The sequence below is a fragment of the Arachis ipaensis genome, chromosome B06 (assembly GCF_000816755.2).
Source record: "Arachis ipaensis cultivar K30076 chromosome B06, Araip1.1, whole genome shotgun sequence".
NCBI classification, from domain to species: domain Eukaryota; kingdom Viridiplantae; phylum Streptophyta; class Magnoliopsida; order Fabales; family Fabaceae; genus Arachis; species Arachis ipaensis.
Genome location: NC_029790.2, coordinates 111,441,852 through 111,462,215, shown reverse-complemented (window position 1 = coordinate 111,462,215; position 20,364 = coordinate 111,441,852).

Below are 20,364 nucleotides of genomic sequence, written 5' to 3'. Positions count from 1 at the left end.
GAGGTATGTGGGGATCCTGTGGGGTCCACAGATCCTGAGGTGTCAAGGATTTGCATCCCTACACCAATTAGGCATGTAAAATACCTTTGCATGCAATTCTGACGTTTAAACGCCGAACTGATGCATGTTCTGGGCGTTCAATGCCCAGATGTAGCATGTTTCTGGTGTTGAACGCCAGTTCCATGCTTGTTTCTGGCGTTCAGCGCCAGCTCCATGCTCTGTTCTGGCGTTGAACGCCAGCCAGATGCTCCTTACTGGCGTTTAAACGCCAGTAAGCCCTTCCTCCAGGGTGTGATTTTTCTTCTGCTATTTTTGATTCTGTTTTTGATTTTTCTATTTATTTTGTGACTCTACATGATCATGAACCTAATAAAACATGAAAGAACAATAAAATAAAAATAAAATTAGATAAATAAAAATTGGGTTGCCTCCCAACAAGCGCTTCTTTAATGTCAATAGCTTGACAGTGGGCTCTCATGGAGCTTCACAGATGTTCAGAGCATTGTTGAGACTCCCCAACACCAAACTTAGAGTTTGGTTATGGCCTCCCAACAGCAAACTTAGAGTTTGACTGTGAGGGCTCTGGTTGACTCTATTTTGAGAGAAGCTTATTGTGCCTCTTTTTCATGTTTACAGAAGGATGACCTTGAGTTTTAAACACAAGGGAGTCCTTATTCATTTGAAGGACTAGTTCACCTCTGTCAACATCAATCACAGCTCTTGCTGTGGCTAGGAAGGGTCTTCCAAGGATGATGGATTCATCCTCATCCTTTCCAGTGTCTAGGATTATGAAACTAGAAGGGATGTAAAGGCCTTCAACCTTTACTAACATGTCCTCTACTTGTCCATAAGCCTGTTTTCTGGAATTGTCTGCCATCTCTAATGAGATTTTAGCAGCTTGCACCTCAAAGATTCCAAGTTTCTCCATTACAGAGAGTGGCAGGAGGTTTATTCCTGACCCCAGGTCACATAGAGCCTTCTCAAAGGTCATGGTGCCTATGGTACAAGGTATTAGGAACTTTCCAGGATCCTGTTTCTTCTGAGGCAATCTCAGTTGATCCAATGCATTTAGTTCATTGGTGAACAGGGGAGGTTCATCTCCCCAAGTCTCATTACCAAATAGATTGGCATTCAGCTTCATGATTGCACCAAGGAACTTGGCAACTTGCTCTTCAGTAACATCTTCATTCTCTTCAGAAGAAGAATACTCATCAGAGCTCATGAAGGGCATAAGGAGGTTCAATGGAATCTCTATGGTCTCTAGATGAGCCTCAGATTCCTTTGGTTCCTCAGAGGGAAATTCCTTATTGATCGCTGGACGTCCCAGGAGGTCTTCCTCCTTGGAATTCACGTCCTCCCCTTCCTCCTTGGATTCGGCCATGATGGTTATATCTATGGCTTTGCAATCTCTCTTTGGATTCTCTTCTGTATTGCTTGGGAGAGTACTAGGAGGGGTTTTAGTGATCTTCTTACTCAGCTGGCTCACTTGTGCCTCCAAATTTCTAATGGATGACCTTGTTTCATTCATGAAACTCTGAATGGCCTTAGATAGATCAGAGACTAAATTTGCTAAGTTAGATGGATTCTGCTCAGAATTCTCTGTCTGTTGCTGAGTGGATGATGAAAAAGGTTTACTATTGTTAAACCTGTTTCTTCCACCATTATTAAAGCCTTGTTGAGACTTTTGTTGATTCTTCCATGAGAAATTTGGGTGATTTCTCCATGAGGGGTTATAGGTATTCCCATATGGTTCACCCATGTAATTCACCTCTGCTGTTGCAGGGTTTTCAGAATCATAAGCTTCTTCTTCAGAAGATGCCTCTTGAGTACTGTTGGATGCAGCTTGCATTCCATTCAGACTCTGAGAAATCATATTGACTTGCTGAGTCAACATTTTATTCTGAGCCAATATGGTATTCAGAGTATCAATTTCAAGAACTCCTTTCTTCTGAGGCATCCCATTACTCACAGGATTCCTCTCAGAAGTGTACATAAACTGGTTGTTAGCAACCATGTCAATGAGTTCTTGAGCTTCTGTAGGCATTTTTTTAGGTGAATAGATCCACCTGCAGAAGTATCTTTATTTCTGGATTGTTGTATTTTAGCTTCTCTTAGTTTCCTCTTCAGAGTCCTTTCAGGTTCAGGGTCTGCTTCAACAAGAATGTTCTTGTCCTTGCTCCTGCTCATATGAAAAAGAGGGAACAGAAAAATAATAATAATAGGGATCCTTTTTACCCAGGTATAGAGGTTCCCCTGTGTGAGTAGAAGAAGAAAAGAATGTAATGTAAAGAAGGAAAGAAGAGAAAATTCGAACACAGATGGCAGAGGGGATTCGAATTTGGGTGAGATGAAGTGTTAGTAGATGAATAAATAAATAGAAGGAGATGAGAGAGAAAGAGGATTTTCGAAAATAAAATTTTGAAAAGGGGTTAGTGATTTTCGAAAATTAGGAATGAAAGCAAATTAAAATTAAAAATTGAAACAATTAGTTAATTAAAAAGAATTTTTGAAAAAGAGGAAGGTATTTTCGAAAATTAGAGAGGGATGGTTAGTTAGGTAGTTTTTGAAAGAGATAAGAAACAAACAAAAAGTTAGTTAGTTAGTTGAAACAAATTTGAAAATCAATTTTGAAAAGATAAGAAGATAAGAAGTTAGAGGAGATATTTTAAAATAAAAAAAATTTTATGAAAAAGATATGATTTTGGAGAAGATAAGATAAAAAGATATTTTTGAAAAGATATGATTGAAATTAGTTTTAAAAAAGATTTGATTTTTAAAATCACAATTAATGACTTGATTCACAAGAAATCACAAGATATGATTCTAGAACTTAAAGTTTGAATCTTTCTTAACAAGTAAGTAACAAACTTGAAATTTTTGAATCAAAACATTAATTGTTGATGATATTTTTGAAAATATGATGTAAAATTAAGAAAAATATTTTTGAAAAATATTTTTTAGAATTTTCGAAAATAAGTAAGAAAAATGAAAAAGATATGATTTTTGAAAAAGATTTTGAAAAAGATAAGATTTTTAAATTGAAAATTTGATTTGACTCATAAAAACAACTAGATTTTTTTTAAAAATTTTTGAAAAAGTCAATCCAAATTTTCGAAAGAAAAGATATAATTTTTTTTTTGAAATTTTTTTATGATGAAAGAGAAAAAACATCAAAAAGACTCAATGCATGAAAATTTTGGATCAAAACATGTGATGAATGCAAGAACACTTTGAATGTCAAGATGAATACCAAGAACACTTTGAATGTCAAGATGAACATCAAGAACTTATTTTTGAAAAATTTTCAAGAAAAGAAAACATGCAAGACACCAAACTTAGAAATTTTTCATGTATAGACACTATGAATGCAAGAATACATATGAAAAACAAGAAAAGACACAAAACAAGAAAATATGAATATCAAACAAGAAGACTGGCCAAGAACAACTTGAAGATCATGAAGAACACTATGAATGCATGAATTTTTTCAAAAAATGCAAAGATTTTTTTTTTTGAAAAAATGCAATTGACACCAAACTTAAAAATTGATTCAAGACTCAAACAAGAAACACAAAATATTTTTGATTTTTATGATTTTATGATTGTTTTGGATTTTTGTAAATTTTTTTTTTCGAAAAACATTTAGGAAAAAGAAAATAAGGATTTCAAAATTTTTAATATGAATTACAGGAATCTTGTACTCTTAGTCTAAAGCTCCAATCCAAGGGTTAGACATGGCTTAATAGCCAGCCAAGCTTTAGAAGATACAAATCAGTCATACAACAGCAGGTGGATTAGGAACAGCTAGCTTGCTCTTGTGATGATGGTTTGGGAGCCTCAGTCTAAATGAATTAGACATGGCTTTACAGCCAGCCAGGCTCCAACATTTTTCATGAAACGCTAGAATTCATTCTTAAAAATTCTGAAGAAAAAATATTTTATTTTTTTGAAAATATTATTAATTTTTTTTCGAATATTAATTGGAAAAAACAAAAAAGAAGAAAAAATTTTTGAAAAATTTTTGAAAACTTTTTGAAAATAAAATAAGAAGAAAATTACCCAATCTGAGCAACACGATGAACCGTCAGTTGTCCAAACTCGAACAATCCCCAGCAACGGCGCCAAAAACTTGGTATGCGAAATTGTTACTCTGAGGTTGTAAAATTTGTTGTTCGTTCTTTCCCTGGCAATGGCGCCACAACTGGTGCACAATACCATGGTCCAGACATAACTTCATAACTTCGCACAACTAACCAGCAAGTGCACTGGGTCGTCCAAGTAATAAAACCTTACGTGAGTAAGGGTCGATCCCACGGAGATTGTTGGTATGAAGCAAGCTATGGTCATCTTGTAAATCTCAGTCAGGCGGATATCAAATGGTTATAGTATTCGAATAATAATAATAAATAAACAGAAAATAAAGATAAAAATACTTATGTAAATCATTGGTGAGAATTTCAAATAAGCGTATAGAGATGCTTTCGTTCCTCTGAATCTCTGCTTTCCTGCTGTCTTCATCCAATCAGTCTTACTCCTTTCCATGGCAAGCTTTCTGTAAGGGCATCACCGTTGTCAATGGCTACATCCCATCCTCTTGTGAAAAAGGTCCAAATGCTCTGTCACGGCACGGCTAATCATCTGAGATTCTCGATCATACTGGAATAGGATTCACCCTCCTTTTGCGTCTGTCACTACGCCCAGCACTCGCGAGTTTGAAGTTCGTCACAGCCATCCCTTCCCAGATCCTACTCGGAATACCACAGACAAGGTTTAGACTTTCTGGATCTCAGGAATGGCCATCCATGGGTTCTAACTTATACCACGAAGACACTAATATCTCGGACTCGGTCCCCTGTATTAGATATCCAAGAGATACCCATTCAATCTAAGGTAGAACGGAAGTGGTTGTCAGACACGCGTTCATGGGGGAATGATGATGACTGTTACGATCATCACATTCATAGTGAAGTGCGAATGAATATCTTAGAAGCGGAATAAGTTGAATTGAATAGAAAAACAGTAGTACTTTTCATTAATCCTTGAGGAACAGCAGAGCTCCACACCTTAATCTATGGAGTGCAGAAACTCTACCGTTGAAAAATACATAAGTGAAAGGTTCAGGCATGGCCGAATGGCCAGCCCCATGATCTAAGAACTATACGTCCCAAGATGTCTAATACAATAGTAAAAAGTCCTATTTATACTAAACAAATTACTAGGGTTTACAGAAGTAAGTAATTGATGCATAAATCCACTTCCGGGGCCCACTTGTTGTGTGCTTGGGCTGAGCTTGAAGTTTACACGTGGAGAGGTCATTCTTGGAGTTGAACGCCAGTTTGTAACGTGTTTCTGGCGTTCAACTCTGGTTCGTGACGTATTTCTGGCGTTTAACTCCAGACTGCAGCGTAGAACTGGTGTTAAACGCCCTTTTGCATCATCTAAACTCAGCCAAAGTATGAACTATTATATATTGCTGGAAATTCCTGAATGTCTACTTTCCAACGCAATTGGAAGTGCGCCATTTTGAGTTCTGTAGCTCCAGAAAATCCACTTTGAATGCAAAGAGGTCAGAATCCAACAGCATCAGCAGTCCTTCTTCAACCTCTGAATCTGATTTTTGCTCAAGTCCCTCAATTTTAGCCAGAAAATACCTGAAATCACAGAAAAACACAGAAACTCATAGTAAAGTCCAGAAATGTAAATTTAACATAAAAACTAATAAAAACATCCCTAAAAGTAACTAGATCCTACTAAAAGCATACTAAAAACAATGCCAAAAAGCGTATAAATTATCCGCTCATCACTATACTCGTGAATTCGACAACCTGTGCCGTCTCTTAAGAGTTTGTCAGGAAAATCCAACCGACTATGAGGATTGGAAGTGTGCTCAGTATGAGAAAGGACTTAGGAGAGACATCTTTAACTACGTGGATCCGCAAAGGTTAACAAATTTCACTGAATTAGTTAAGAAGAATCAATTCGCAGAAAATTACTCCATGAAGTGGGCGATGCTACAGGAAGGCTATAGAAAGACTGCTCTAGACGAGCCTCATAGGGCCGGGCTAGATGAATGCTACAAGTGCGGGAAGCCGAGGCATATGGCTCGAGACTGTCCATACAGGAAACGCCGGGATGCATCCGAATCCGATTCTCAGACCCGAGGTAACCATAAATTAGCAGTTGAATTTTGAACTTCCTTGCATATTATTAATATGTGATATTCATTCGTAATATATGGCGCGCGTTGATAATTGTGAAGCTCAAGTCGATGACTGGCCGAAGGCTATTAGTTATTAAGACGGAATAATGTTTAATTAACTTAGAAGGGTGGATCGGTTTGGAGTGATGTTAGGTTTAAAATAGATGAGGGTTAGAGATGAAAATATTTTAAAAATTGCTTTTAGGACACGTTATGGTCATACGATGATGCCTTTTGGGTTAACCAATGCTCCGGCAGTATTCATGAGTTATATGAACAAGATTTTCCGGCCGTACCTGGACAAGTTAGTTATTGTCTTTATTGATGATATTCTTGTTTACTCTAAGACTGAGGAGGAGCATGCTAATCACTTGTGAACTGTGCTGCAAATTTTGAGAGACAGGAGGTTATACGCTAAGTTATCTAAATGCGAGTTTTGGAAGAGTGAGGTGAAGTTTCTTGGTCACGTAGTGAGCAAGCAGGGAATAGCTATGGATCCTGCTAAGGTAGAAGCAGAAATGAAATGGGAGCGACTAACTTCAGTAACAGAGATCAGTAGTTTCCTAGGTTTGTAGGATATTATCGGAGATCCATTCAGGGATATTCACAGCTCGCCTTACCTTTAACTAAGTTGACTAGAAAGGATACCCCTTTTGTCTGGACTTCAGAGTGTGAAGAGAGTTTTCAAGTATTGAAGCAAAGGTTGACTATTGCGCCTGTGTTGGTACTGCTTGAGCCAAGTGAACCGTTTAAAGTGTACTGTGATGCATCATTAAAGGGTTTAGGGTGCGTTCTGATGTAGCATCGAAATATTGTAGCATACGCCTCACGGCAACTAAGGCCACACGAGATGAACTACCCGACTTACGATTCAAAATTTGCTGCTGTTGTGTTTACTCTAAAAACTTGGAGGCATTGTCTCTATGGCGTTAAGTTTCATATCTTCTCAGACCATAAGAGTTTGAAGTATCTCTTTAAGCAGAAAGAGTTGAATATGCGTCAGAGGAGGTGGATGGAGCTTCTGAAGGATTATGATTTTGAATTGAATTACCATCCAGGAAAAGTGAACGTTGTGATGGATGCCTTAAGTCAGAAGTCTTTATATGCAACTTGGATGATATTTCAAGAAGAAGAGTTATTAAAGGCATTTCAAGGTTTGAAACTGAGAATTAGGGAAGAATCTGGAATTCTATTTTTGAATCGGTTACAAATTTCAAGTAATTTTAAATTTGAACTTCTGAAGGCTCGTCAAGATGGCGAAGCGTTACATAAGGTATTGCCAGTAATCGAATAGGAAAAACAGTGGAGAGTGTTAGAAGGTCAGGATGGTTTGTGGAGGTGCAAGAACTAGATTTTTGTGCCAGATGTCGGAGACCTGCGACAAAGTATCTTGAAGGAAGCTCATAAGAGCGGGTTTTCAATTCATCCAGAAAGCACCAAAATGTACCAAAATCTGAAAGTGATGTTCTAGTGGCCAGGGATAAAGAATGATGTGGCATTGCATGTATCTAAATGTTTAATGTGTTAGAAAGTTAAGATTGAGCATCAGAGACCATCAGGAACCTTTCAACCTTTAGAGATTCCATAATGGAAATAGGAGAGTATCGTAATGGATTTTGTGACAAGTTTGCCTAGGACTCGGACTGATTGTGACGCTATTTGGGTTGTTGTGGACCGACTGACAAAATCAGCTCACTTTCTCCCCATCCAAATAAGTTGCACAATAGAAGAATTAAGCTCGAATGTACATCAAAGAGATTGTCAGATTGCACGGCGTGCCTTCTACCATTATATCTGACAGAGATCCTCGTTTCATATCAAGGTTCTGGGGAGCTTTTCAACGTGCATTTGGAACTCAGTTAAGTTTAAGTACTGCATATCACCCTCAAATAGGACAATCAAAGAGAACTATCCAGACCTTGGAGGACATGCTAAAGGCTTGTGTTTTGGACCAGCCGGCGAGCTAAGATCGATATATGCCGTTAGTGAAAGTTGCTTATAATAATAGTTACCATGTGAACATCGGAATGGATCCGTATGAAGCTTTGTATGGTAGAAAATACCAATCCCGCTATGTTGTAGAAACTGGAGAAAGGAGCTTATTAGGGCCTGAGGTGATAGCTGAAACTACTGAGCATATAAAGAAGATTTGTAGCCGAATGCTTATAGCCCAAATCCGTCAGAAGAGTTATGCTGATCACAGGCAAAAGCCTTTGAAATTTGAAGAAGGGGAGCATGTCTTTCTAAAGGTTACACAACTACTAGAGTGGGAAGAGCTATTAAGACTAAGAAACTGAAATCCCCGTTATATTGGACCGTTTGGGATCCTGAAAAGAATTGGGCCGGTGGCTTATAGGATTGCTTTACCACCATATCTTTCGAATTTGTAGGACGTGTTTCATGTATCACAGCTTCAGAGATATACTCCTGACGCAAGTCATGTTCTGGAACCAGAACCGAATCAAGTGAGAGAAGATCTAACACCTCCAGTAATTCCCGTAAAAATTGATGACACCAGTGTTAAATGATTACGCGGAAAGGAAGTATCATCGGTAAAAGTAGCTTGGAGTTGAGCTAGTATTGAGGAACATAATTGGGAACTTGAATTAGATATGCGAAAAGACTACCCACATCTCTTTTTAGGTAACTACATTTGAATTTTGAGGGCAAAATTCTTTGTTAGGTGGGTAGAATGTAAACTCCGTTAAATTAGTAGATAATTGGTTGATAAATTAGTTTTAATAAAGAAGATTAGAAAGGTGAATATTATATCAAATTAGGATAGAGCTCATCGAAACGAGAATTTTGACACTAATTTCGAAGAAAACGGTCTAAGATTGGACCGAACGGGCCGAACTGGTTGAACCGGGCCCAAACCGGACCGTGGGCCCAACCGGGACAGCTTTTAAATGATCCCAATGCCCTTCTCTTCCTCATTTCAGCTGAACGTTGTTGAAGGCTTCAGGGAGAGAAAGGAATGTCGAAAACCCTTACTGCAAAATTTAATTCACCGTAGCTTCTCCGTTCGAGCTCCGATCGCCGCACCGTTTGTGGCCACACATCCACCGTATTGAACTCTACGTTTCTACTGGAACAATTTCATAGGTAAGCCAATAATTACTCTCAGCCACTCTTTTCCCCTAATTTTCGAAAAATTTGAAAGAGATGTTGATTTCTTGGATTTTTAATGTTTTAGGACCCAATTAGCTTGAGAAAAATATTCACTCTTGCTTATGTGAAGCTTGGGTAAGGTGAGGATATAATAATTCTATCTAAATATTCTGAATTTGTGTTTTGGGAATTAAATTGGGTATATATGTGTTCTGAATGTGTATTAGGTTGTGAATAAATAGTTGGAGCTTGAAATTGTGAATACCAGTACTTGGAGGAAGCTGTTTAGTTGATATTTTGGGACTGTGTTGGTTTTAGTTAAATTGCCTTTATCATTACGTTGGAATCGGCCAAGGTATGGTTTAGGTTTCGTGCATTTAATATATAATGTTCTGTGAAAATTTAGGCTAGATGACCATAGGATAAGTTGGAATGCAGGTGTATATATATAATGTTTAGTAATTTATGAACATGTTGGTTTGATGCTTGATGGATAATTAGTAATTTGATTTTATGGTTAAAAGTTTATTGAAGGAAAGTATGATGGAGTTGTTGAAATATGAAATTGTGCAAGGTTATTAAAGGGTGGTTGATGAGATGATGTAGTGTTTTGTTGAATTTTGCTGCTGGTGTTTGGATTGGTAATGATAGGTTAGGTAAAGAATGGAATGGAAATGTTGATTGAAAATGAGGTTTAATGAGTTTGTAAAAGTTAATTTTTGGGCTGAAATTTGGCGGGATATAACTTGGCTTCTGGAACCCCAAATTGATTCCAAGTTATTTTAAATAAAAATTGGGTTCGTGAAGTTTATGTCGTTCGAAGAATGGAAGAAAAACAATTTAAAACGAGCAAGTTATGCTCGTCAGAAGTTTTGGAATATAATATGTTGATATGCAGGTGGTGTTCTCCCCGATTGTGTAGCTCTCTGGTTTATCCTTATTTTTTTAAGAACGTACATCCACGCGTACGCGGCTGGTCTCATGCGCACGCATAAGGGGTTAGCAAACATGTCCACGAGTACGCGTGACCCACGCGCACGCGTGATATGAGTTTTCACCCACGCGTACGCATGATAAGGGACGCGCGCGCGAGCTGCAGTTTCACACTCCCACGCGCACGCGTGAGCCACGCGTATGCGTGGCCCCTGTTTCAGCAAACATAATTTTTGGAGTTTTAAACTTTATTTCAAACCTCTAAACCTCTATTTTCATTCCTTTAGTCATTAATAATAGTATTAAACCTGACATTCATATGAAGTTAGGAAATGCAGATAACTTGGAGATGAAGTAAAGCTGAAAAGTAATGAATTGACTATGAAATGTTACGGATGATCATGTATGGTACTTGGCTTGATAATCAAATGAATGATCATGTATGATATTTGTCTTGAATGAGTGAATGATCTAAGATACGAGATTCCCTGGGTAAAGTACCGTGGCTCGCCTCCACGTGTACCAGGTTGAAAGCTCGATACTTTTTTGACCCTACGACGTAAGGGTGACCGGACACTTATAAATTCCCGGGAATGTTAACCCCATTGAGCAATATTGATTATTTCAGAAAAAGCTATGTATAGACTCTTGGGGATGCACGTCAAGGGACAGTTGATGAACGGATTTTTCGTATGGTTTAGAATTTCACAAATAAAATCTCGTTGCAAGTATAGTTCTAAACCAACAAACAATCCTCTCATGCAAAAATTTGTTTGTCACAAGTACAAACCCCAATAAAAATAAAAACCAAAGTATTCAAACCTCGGGTTGTCTCTCAAAGGAATTACAGGGAAGTGTTCTTGTTATTGGTTATGGATAGTATATTTTGGGGTTTTGGATAAGGGACATGAAAGATAAATGGCAAGAAAGTAAATGAAACTCAAATAGTAAAAAGGTCTTGGCAAGGGTTGATAGTTAAGGATCTTTATCCTTGTTACTAACCACAACATGATAGTTGTAAGGATCAATTCCATTAAGTCATCCTCTAATGAATGGAGGAAAGTCAAATGAGCTATACCAATCCTAATCCATAAGTCCTAACCACTCACTAATTAACTTAGTGGAAGCTAGAGTCAATGAATTCCAATTATCAAGACTTGGACATTAGCAACTCAATTTCACCTAACATCCTTCCAAACATTTTGTCAAACACTTGGAAGGCACAAAAGGAAAGCAAGATAAAGTTGCAAGAAATTTAAATCTATAACTACCAAAAGCAAAGAATTAACAACAACAACTCAAATCAACAATAAAAGAAATCAAACATGAATTGCATTAAATGAGAATAGAAGAAACATGAGTGCATCAACAACAAAGTAAACAAATACAAAGAGTAAAATACTAAACTAAGAAAGCAAAGGTAGAGGAACAAGAAATTAGAAAAGAAAAGTAAATCAAAGCATGAATTAAACCTAGATCTAAGAAATCCTAATCTACATCTAACCTAATTCTAGAGAGAAGAGAAAGCTTCTCTCTCTAGAAACTAACTAAAGCATGATGAAAACTCAATTATGTGCTCTCTCCTTGACTCTTCCTCAATTCTGCATGTAATAGGCTTAGAAAATGAGTTGGATTTGGGCCTGGGAAGCTCAGAAATCGCCCCAACGTTTTCACTTTAATGATGTCACGTACGAGCATCGACACGTACGCATGGGTCACGTGTACGCGTCGATTAGCATTTTTGCTTTCCACGCGTACGCGTCATGTACGCGTACGCGTCGCCATGCGACTTCAAATTCACGCGTGCATGTCGTTCCACGCGTGCGCGTCGGTGAATGCACTCCCAATCCTTGATTTTCCATGATTTCTCCACTTTGCATGCTTTTCTCTTCATTCCTTTGATCCATTCCTAGCCTTTTCAACCTGAATTCACTAACAAACACATCAAGGCATCTAGTGGAATCAAAGGTGAATTAAAATTAACCAATTAAGGGCCTAAAAAGCATATTTTCACACTTAAGCACAAATTAAGGAGAATTTATAAAACCATGCTATTTCATTGAATAAGTGTGAGAAAAGATGATAGAATCCCCTCACTTCAGCATAAAATACACCACAAAATAGTGGTGCATCAACAGTCTAAGGTTTTCAGACTTGTCGGACTGGCTGGATAACCGACAGATGAGCTTCATCAGCCATAGGAAAGGAATGCATCATATGCATACTACCTGAATTACTTGTTTGTGCATTAACTGGGTGTGCCTAAATGTACTTGCCATGTTAAATGTATATTTGTTACCTGCAGTACTGGTAACCTTCTTGTGCTTGCTTTTATCTGTTTATTTGCCTGTGAAATATTGACGGAGATGGAGGTATGGAGGAATGACAGTATGGGACTTAGATTTTAAAGTTAAGTTAAGTTAGGCTTAGATACTCTTAGAAAACCACCTTTATGACTTCTTCTTAGTACTTTAAGCTCTATAATCTGAGTGTCAGTGTTCTAGGATTGCCTCTGGCATTTCCAAGACCTTATATATTATGTGTATGGCACCTTTACCATACTGAGAACCTCTGGTTCTCACCCCATACTATATTATTATTTTTTAGATGTAGGTCGAGAGGCAACTCGTTAGGCATCTGGATTCCTGGAGCAAAGTGGTTACTGGGTTATTTTGTTGTACAGTGATGTATATATATGCACTTAGTTTTCTCTCCGCATAACTTATTCTCTTTTGTGTGTGCCCTGACTTCGCGAGCTGAGTTAGGAGCTTGTTATTTTGTATCTTTGGCTATCTATTCCTACTTTTATTATCTTAAGTTTGATAGTTATAGTTTTCTTCACACATAATTTATTCCGTTTCCGGAGCGGTGCGCTTTTCGTTTCGCGATTTTGTTTTACCCATTTTTCAAGGCTCCTAGTCTATTATATTCTTTCTGCTATTATATGTACACATTTTATTTTAGAGGTCATAATACCTCGCCACTTCTATTTTACATCCTAGGTGTAAAGCTTTGGGTAGTAGGGTGTTACAGATTTACGATTAACTGTAATTGATTTTGAGAACTGTTAAAGATTGAAGTTTAATTATTGAATTAATTTCTTGAAATCTGACTTTTAAAACAAAATAATAACTTTGCTAAAGAGGAAATGACTTTAAAATAACTAGAACTATGGAAGGCTGATTTCTGGGATTACTAGTTGATTGAGTTGAATTTTGGAAAGGATTCTATGATATGTGAAAATAACTATGAATTGATGAGATTGGAGTTGGATTAATGGATTACATGAGAATTGTGGGGTATGATTGACTGAGAAATGTCTGTTTGATAATTGTTGAGAAGGAGGGAACTCGTAAGGGTATGGCTAAGCCCGAGTTTTAGGCGAAGTGCTGTCGAAATTTTTATAAAATTTGAGATTTTATTTGAAATGCTATTTTAAAGATTTGATTTGGAAAAGTTAAATTATTTGAGACTTATTTAGTTGGAAAAAGATTTATTCTATTTTGAATTCGATTTATTAAGAAAAGTATAATGTTTTAAATTCTATCTTTTGAGAAGGATTTTGCTTTAAGTTAGAAATTGAGTTCGGTTTATTAAGAAAGTAACTTTTAACTTGAATAAAAGTTAAAGAAGTTTGGGTATTTGAAAATTAAAGGCTTTGATGTTAAGATTGAAAATATACCTATGAGGCGATGTGGATGTAAGAGTGATTGATTATTTGGTAATGCGGAGGTATGTGTAATTAAGCGGTGATGCGGGTGTATGTTTAATAATGTAGGTGATGTGGAGGTATATGTACGTAATTGGTGATGTGGAGGCATAATAAAGAGAAAGAAAATAAGAAGCTATGTATGAAAGAGATAATCATGAAAAGTGTATGTCGAATGGGCCTCGTGCCAAACTGCTAATGCGGAAGTGCCCACCTGACTGATAACCTAAGATTACTAATGCGGGAATGTCTGCCTAACTTATAGCATATGGAATGTGAATGGGCCTTGTTTCAAATTGCTAATGCGAAAGGGCCCGCCTAACTAATAGCATGAGATTGCTAATGCGGGAATGTTCACCTAACAGATAGCCTGTTTCTACCGTGATGCCAAGATATCCTAATTGACATACCCATGATGATAATTGTGCCTGACTGACATGGTAAAAAAACCATATTCGGGGTTCGCCCCGAGTAACGTCAGGTTGCGGGTAGACAACCGACACGTGAGCTCATGGCCTGCTTAGGACAGACATGCATCACATTGTTTGCGCATTTGCATTTGATTGTGCTGTTTGCCTTATTGCAATTTGTTTGTGTGTTGATCTGTTTCTTGTGCTATTGTTTCTCTGTGATTGGGAACTGAGGTTGTGATTGAGATTTTCTTTAAGTTCGGAAATTTAAAGAAGGTAATTAATTATGTAAAGTAAAAGTAAAAAGTATTTCCAAAGGTTTAACAAAATAGTATTATTGAGTAAGTTAATTATTTGTATTATATTCATTACTTTTATGGCATTCCCATTCCCTACTGAGAATGTGTGGTTTGTTCTCACCCCAACATCTTCCACCATTTCAGTGACACGGGTTGAAAGACTCAGTTTGAAGCTGCAGGCAATTACTAGTCTTATTTGAGTTAAGTTTATGTGTTGAGTTGCTTTCATAGAATTGTCTCGCCTTTGTTATTTAAGATATATTTTATACAGAGGGATAGGAATTGTATCTGAATTTTATGTGAATTTCTTTTAAATTCTTTTATATAATATTTATTATTTTTAATAATTATGTGATTATTATTACTTGGTGGTCTTGGATATATGATTTTGATTAGTAGAAAATAAAATTTTCAGGCATTTTCTTAAAATTGAAACGCGACATCGAACTAAAGGCTCAATATTAAAGTCCATGTAGCTGCTGCGTTCGCCCCCTTCTTAGCCCCATTGACTAAGAAGAGGCTGCAGGTTCGGCATCTACTAAAAAAGAAAGAATCCACTTGATATAACCACGCCTCTGCTAGGCAGCGTGTGGTTTGTTAATAAGAAAAACAAGTTAGTAATGCCTTACTTTTGATACGATTATGACGTGTTAAAAGTTAGGGTATTACATATCGGGGCTAAAGAAATGTAATCTCCAAACATGACTCAACATATGTGTTTTATGCCATTAAGGGCACAATTCAACACCATCGGTTTGAACTTTTTTTAATTAAAAATGGTAAAACACAAAATGACACAATTGTTTTATATTTTTCAAAAATTAAAAATGATAAATGACAAAATATCATATCACTGTCATTTTATCTTTTTCAAAAATAAAAAATATAATAAATGACAATTTTGTCGAATGGTGCAGTTTGCATTCTATACTTATATTCATTCACATGTATGAAACACAAAAATCATCAAATATTTTTAGAAACTATTGAAATTATCTCAATATTTAAAAATTCAGCCTGTATTTAACATATGAATCAGCATGTAAGAATCAAACTTTTTATAAACAGCTTTTTTTGACTGAAAAAAAATGAAAATTAAAAAAAAAGAGAGTTATGAGTTTAAATTTTGTTTTATGAAGATACTAATGAATATTAAATACTATCTTACCATTGGCTTTGTTACCACACCAGAAACTTTTGAGCCGCAAAAACGCTTTTAGTGACGATTGTGCATATACCGAGAAAACTCTAGTAACCGAAAACTTCATAACCGGTGGTAAAAGTAAATTCTATTCAAGTAAATATGTCTCTAGATTCATGTTAGCTATCCCTTCATGATTAACCTCTTTAAGAATAACTATTAGCCATTAATTATTTTACCGCCCGGTAAAAGTTATCTGAACCGAATTTTTGCTTAGTATTCCGCAAACGACTCCTAGGGGCTTCGAATTCTCTTGCTTGATACCTAAGTAACTTGCCCCCCCCCTCTCTTAGCCTCTAGGCCAAGATTATCTCAACCTCTCACCCCTCTCAGCTGTGTTTTAAACTACGAGTAATTAACCACGGTTAACTGCAGATAAATACGCCATTATGATGCTGACTGTGTTTCCTCGAAATCACGCCCCTTCTCTCTTACTATCAGCCCATTCCTCTATAATTTTTCTAGTCCTCTTTTATCACATTTAATTAGGTTAGACTTCAGATTTTATTTAAGACAATTACCAAGCAAGAATTCAATAACATTTACCATAAAGAGAGAGATAAAAACCGTAAGTGGGAGAGGAGAAACAGAGAAAATTATGCGCATACTACCTGCAATTTCAGCCCCTTATCTCACTATTCATACACTATTCTTGAAGTGTTCTTCAAGGACTCAAACCATACAAGTACAAACTCTTGCCGTTTTCGTCAATCCTTGCGTTTATACCGAATTTCGGCTAGGTAAACTCGTGTTCTTTCTCATTTTCTTTTTCTTTTTAAAAATAGTAGCCATGATAAATTCTTACTCTTCTCCATGTATATGGAACTTCTCTTGAAGCACCCATGGAGCACGCCTAAGGAGTTTAGGAGTTTCGAGCCCACAGTGGTTGAATTTTGACGTTTTGCGACACATTAGGCCAAAAACAAAACTCACCACCACCAGCTGTGTTTCTACCCTTGTATGCATGTTTTATAGTGTGAGAAAGGTTTACTAACTGAATTACATAAGAGGTAAGGATTATGATTAGTTAGAGTATGGTTGTGCTTGTTTTCGGTGCTAATATGAGCCATTTTGTGGTGAATTTGTGCTTGTTTTGAATTTCTGAAAATTTTGTGAGTTACCACTATATTGACTTGCTAAATATGTGTAATATATTGTGATATTGCCTCTGGGTTTTGTGTGAAAACAGCCGAAAATATGGAAGCGCTTGGGGTTTAAGTTTCAAGCTTTAAAAGTCACAAAAAATGAAGAAAAATATAAAAAACTGCACCTCTGAAATTTTCAGTCACTAAAAACATGAAAATTATGATGGAAAAGAGTTAAAAAGTAGTTAGAAAAATAGTTTTAATCCTATGGAACAAAGGTGTAAAAGTAAAAAGGATGTTATGGTCATTTTTGGGTAAAAAGAGAGTTAAAAATGTAATTTAAATGAAAAATAAGTAAAATTCTAAATTTGGTGTCATTAGAGGTAAAATAGTAATTATATAAATTATTTGGATCAAGATTATAATTACAATAAAATTTCGGGCATAAATAAAACCTCTAGTAAAAAAATTATGATGGAAAAGAGTTAAAAAGTAGTTAGAAAAATAGTTTTAATCCTATGGAACAAAGGTGTAAAAGTAAAAAGGATGTTATGGTCATTTTTGGGTAAAAAGAGAGTTAAAAATGTAATTTAAATGAAAAATAAGTAAAATTCTAAATTTGGTGTCATTAGAGGTAAAATAGTAATTATATAAATTATTTGGATCAAGATTATAATTACAATAAAGTTTCGGGCATAAATAAAACCTCTAGTAAAAGTAAGAAGTAAAACGGTAAAAAAAATGGTAACTAGAATAAGTAAATAAATTAATAAAGGGGTAAATTAGTTTTAGGTCCCTTATGGTGAAAAATAGTATTTAATAAAAATATTATGAATAATTTTAATTATAGGCAACTATTAGAATTAATCCGGTGAAATTTTGACGCTAAATAAGGTTAAACGTTAAAACTAAAGTACTTAGGGGCATATTAGTAATTTCAGGTATAAAGTCAAATTAAAAGTGAATAATTAACTCAATGAAGGAGAAAAGGTATATTAAGAAAAATATGAAGATACAATGGTAAAATAATATTAGGGGGTGAAAGCATCATAAAAAACCTAATGAAAACGGTAAAAAAAAAAAAAAGTTAAATAAAAAGGGCAAAATGGTAAAATGTGAGAAGGCTGCGATATTTTAAAGAGCTGGGCACAAGTTTTTATAAAATAAGGGAGGAAAAGTCCCTTAGAATTAAATTCTGTTGAGATGTGCCGCAGAAGAAGAAATTGTAAACCCCAAGGTGTTAAAAAGTACCTGGCAGAGCGGACTTCCATTCCGCCTAGCCAGAGACTATATGAACGTGGGAACATCTGCCATATGGACTGTTACTCAGCGGAAGCACCTTGTATTTTTGGGCCATTCTTTATTAGTGGTGTGATTGTATTCCGGGCACCGGTGCACGACTGACCCAGTGGAGTAGCCATATTCGTACTTGGGCCGGGTAACGTCGAGATGCGGGTAGCCAACCGACGCATGAGCTCATGACCTGCGTAGGACCAGACATGCATCACACTTGGTTGCTGTATTTCCTTGCTTGTGTCTGCCTGACTATTATACTATTATATACGTGTGATTGCATCTGTTTGTATGATTGATTACTGTTGTGACCTTATAAACGATTAGACTTAGGTTGCAGACCCCCTTAGGTTTTTCATATAGTACCCTATTGGGAACCTTAGGTTCTCACTCCTTTTTTTCCCATGTCCGCAGATGGGGACCGGCGTGATCTTCTTTGAGTACCCAACATATGGCCGCTATGTGGACCCCGCAACAGGGAGCGCGGTGTTTTGAGGTAGTCTGCGTACACGCACCTACTATCTTCCTGACCGTCCTTTCTCTCACCCTCTGCTCAGCTAGGAGTTTGACCCTCACATGCCTTATGATACACTGCTATCCGAGCTTCACCTCGGTAGACGCCAGTATCCTCTTTTGCCTTATCCTATGAACATGGTAGAGCCAATACCGAAGTCTCCGATCATTGACATACTCGAGTATCCACCATGGTTCAACCTCGAAGAGGATCAAATAGTTCCTGATGTACCTATGCCTGACACTCCACCACCATCCTCTGTAGCCGAGCCAGGATTCGACGGATCAGGGATTCCTGAAAGCTCTGGTTTTGAACCTTCAACCGAGTTTAGCTCAGAGGCATGGATTGATCAGATGATGGCGGATTTGTACTCTAACTCTTTTGAGATCGGGGAAGAGGACTCCACGGAGGATGCGAGCAGCAGCAACATCACAGGTACGTCAGAGTGATTCCTCTGCTTCAGCATATTTTGACAAGTTTCCGAATATCCAATATCAGCAGTTGCAGTAGTAGAAGTAGTAGTAGTGGTCCTTGTCCTCGCTTTTGATAGTCTTTTTAGATGGCTAGCTCTTTTTATTTATTTAATAAAGTAGATTGGGTCCCAGTCTAGGGTGGCCCTTGTGAGCCGGGGCCTGTAAGCATTAAAATGATGCATGTAATTAAGTATGAACTTGGATTTTGTGATGAATTAAGTCTACGGGCGTTTCATGTATGATATGATTATGCTATGCTATGCTTCTTCCATTTCATGTATTAACTGCTTAATTTATAATTATTCCAATATGCGCGAATAGATACACGATTCTCGACTACATGAGTATGTAGCGCAAGTCGAGAATCGTGTATCTAGTTACGCATATTGGAATAATTGTAAATTAAGTAGTTAATACAAGAAACGGAAGAAGCATAGCATAGCATAATCATATTATACATGAAACACCCGTAGGCTTAATTCATCACAAAATCCAAGTTCATACTTAATTACATACTTCATGGGGCTCACAAGATCCATCCTAGACTGGGACCCGATCTACTTTATTAAATAAATAAAAAGAGCCAGCCCTCTAAAAAGACTATCAAGAGCGAGGACAAGGACCACTACTACTACTTCTACTATTGCAACTGCTGATACTGGATATCCGAAAACTTGCTATCACAATATGCTGAAGTAGAAGAACTACTCTGACGTGCCTATGATGCTGCTGCTGCTCGCATCCTCTGTAGAATTCTCTTTTCCAATCTCAAAAGAGCTAGAGTACAGACCTGCCATCATCTGATCAATCCATGCCTCTGAGCTAAACTCGGTTGAAGGTGCAGAACTAGAGCTTTCAGGAATTCCTGACCCGTCTAATCTTGGCTTGGCTATAGGGGATGGTGGTGGAGCGTTGGAAATAGGTACATCAGAAACCACTTGATCCTCTTCGGGGTGAACCATGGTGGATACTTGAGTATGTCAATGATCGGAGACTCCAGTATTGACTCCGCCATGTTCATAGGGTAAGGCAGAAAAGGATACTGGCCTCTACCAGGGTGAAGCTCGGATAGCAGTGTATCATAAGGCATATCAGGGTCAAACTCCTGGCTGAGCAGAGAGTGAGAGAAAGGACGGT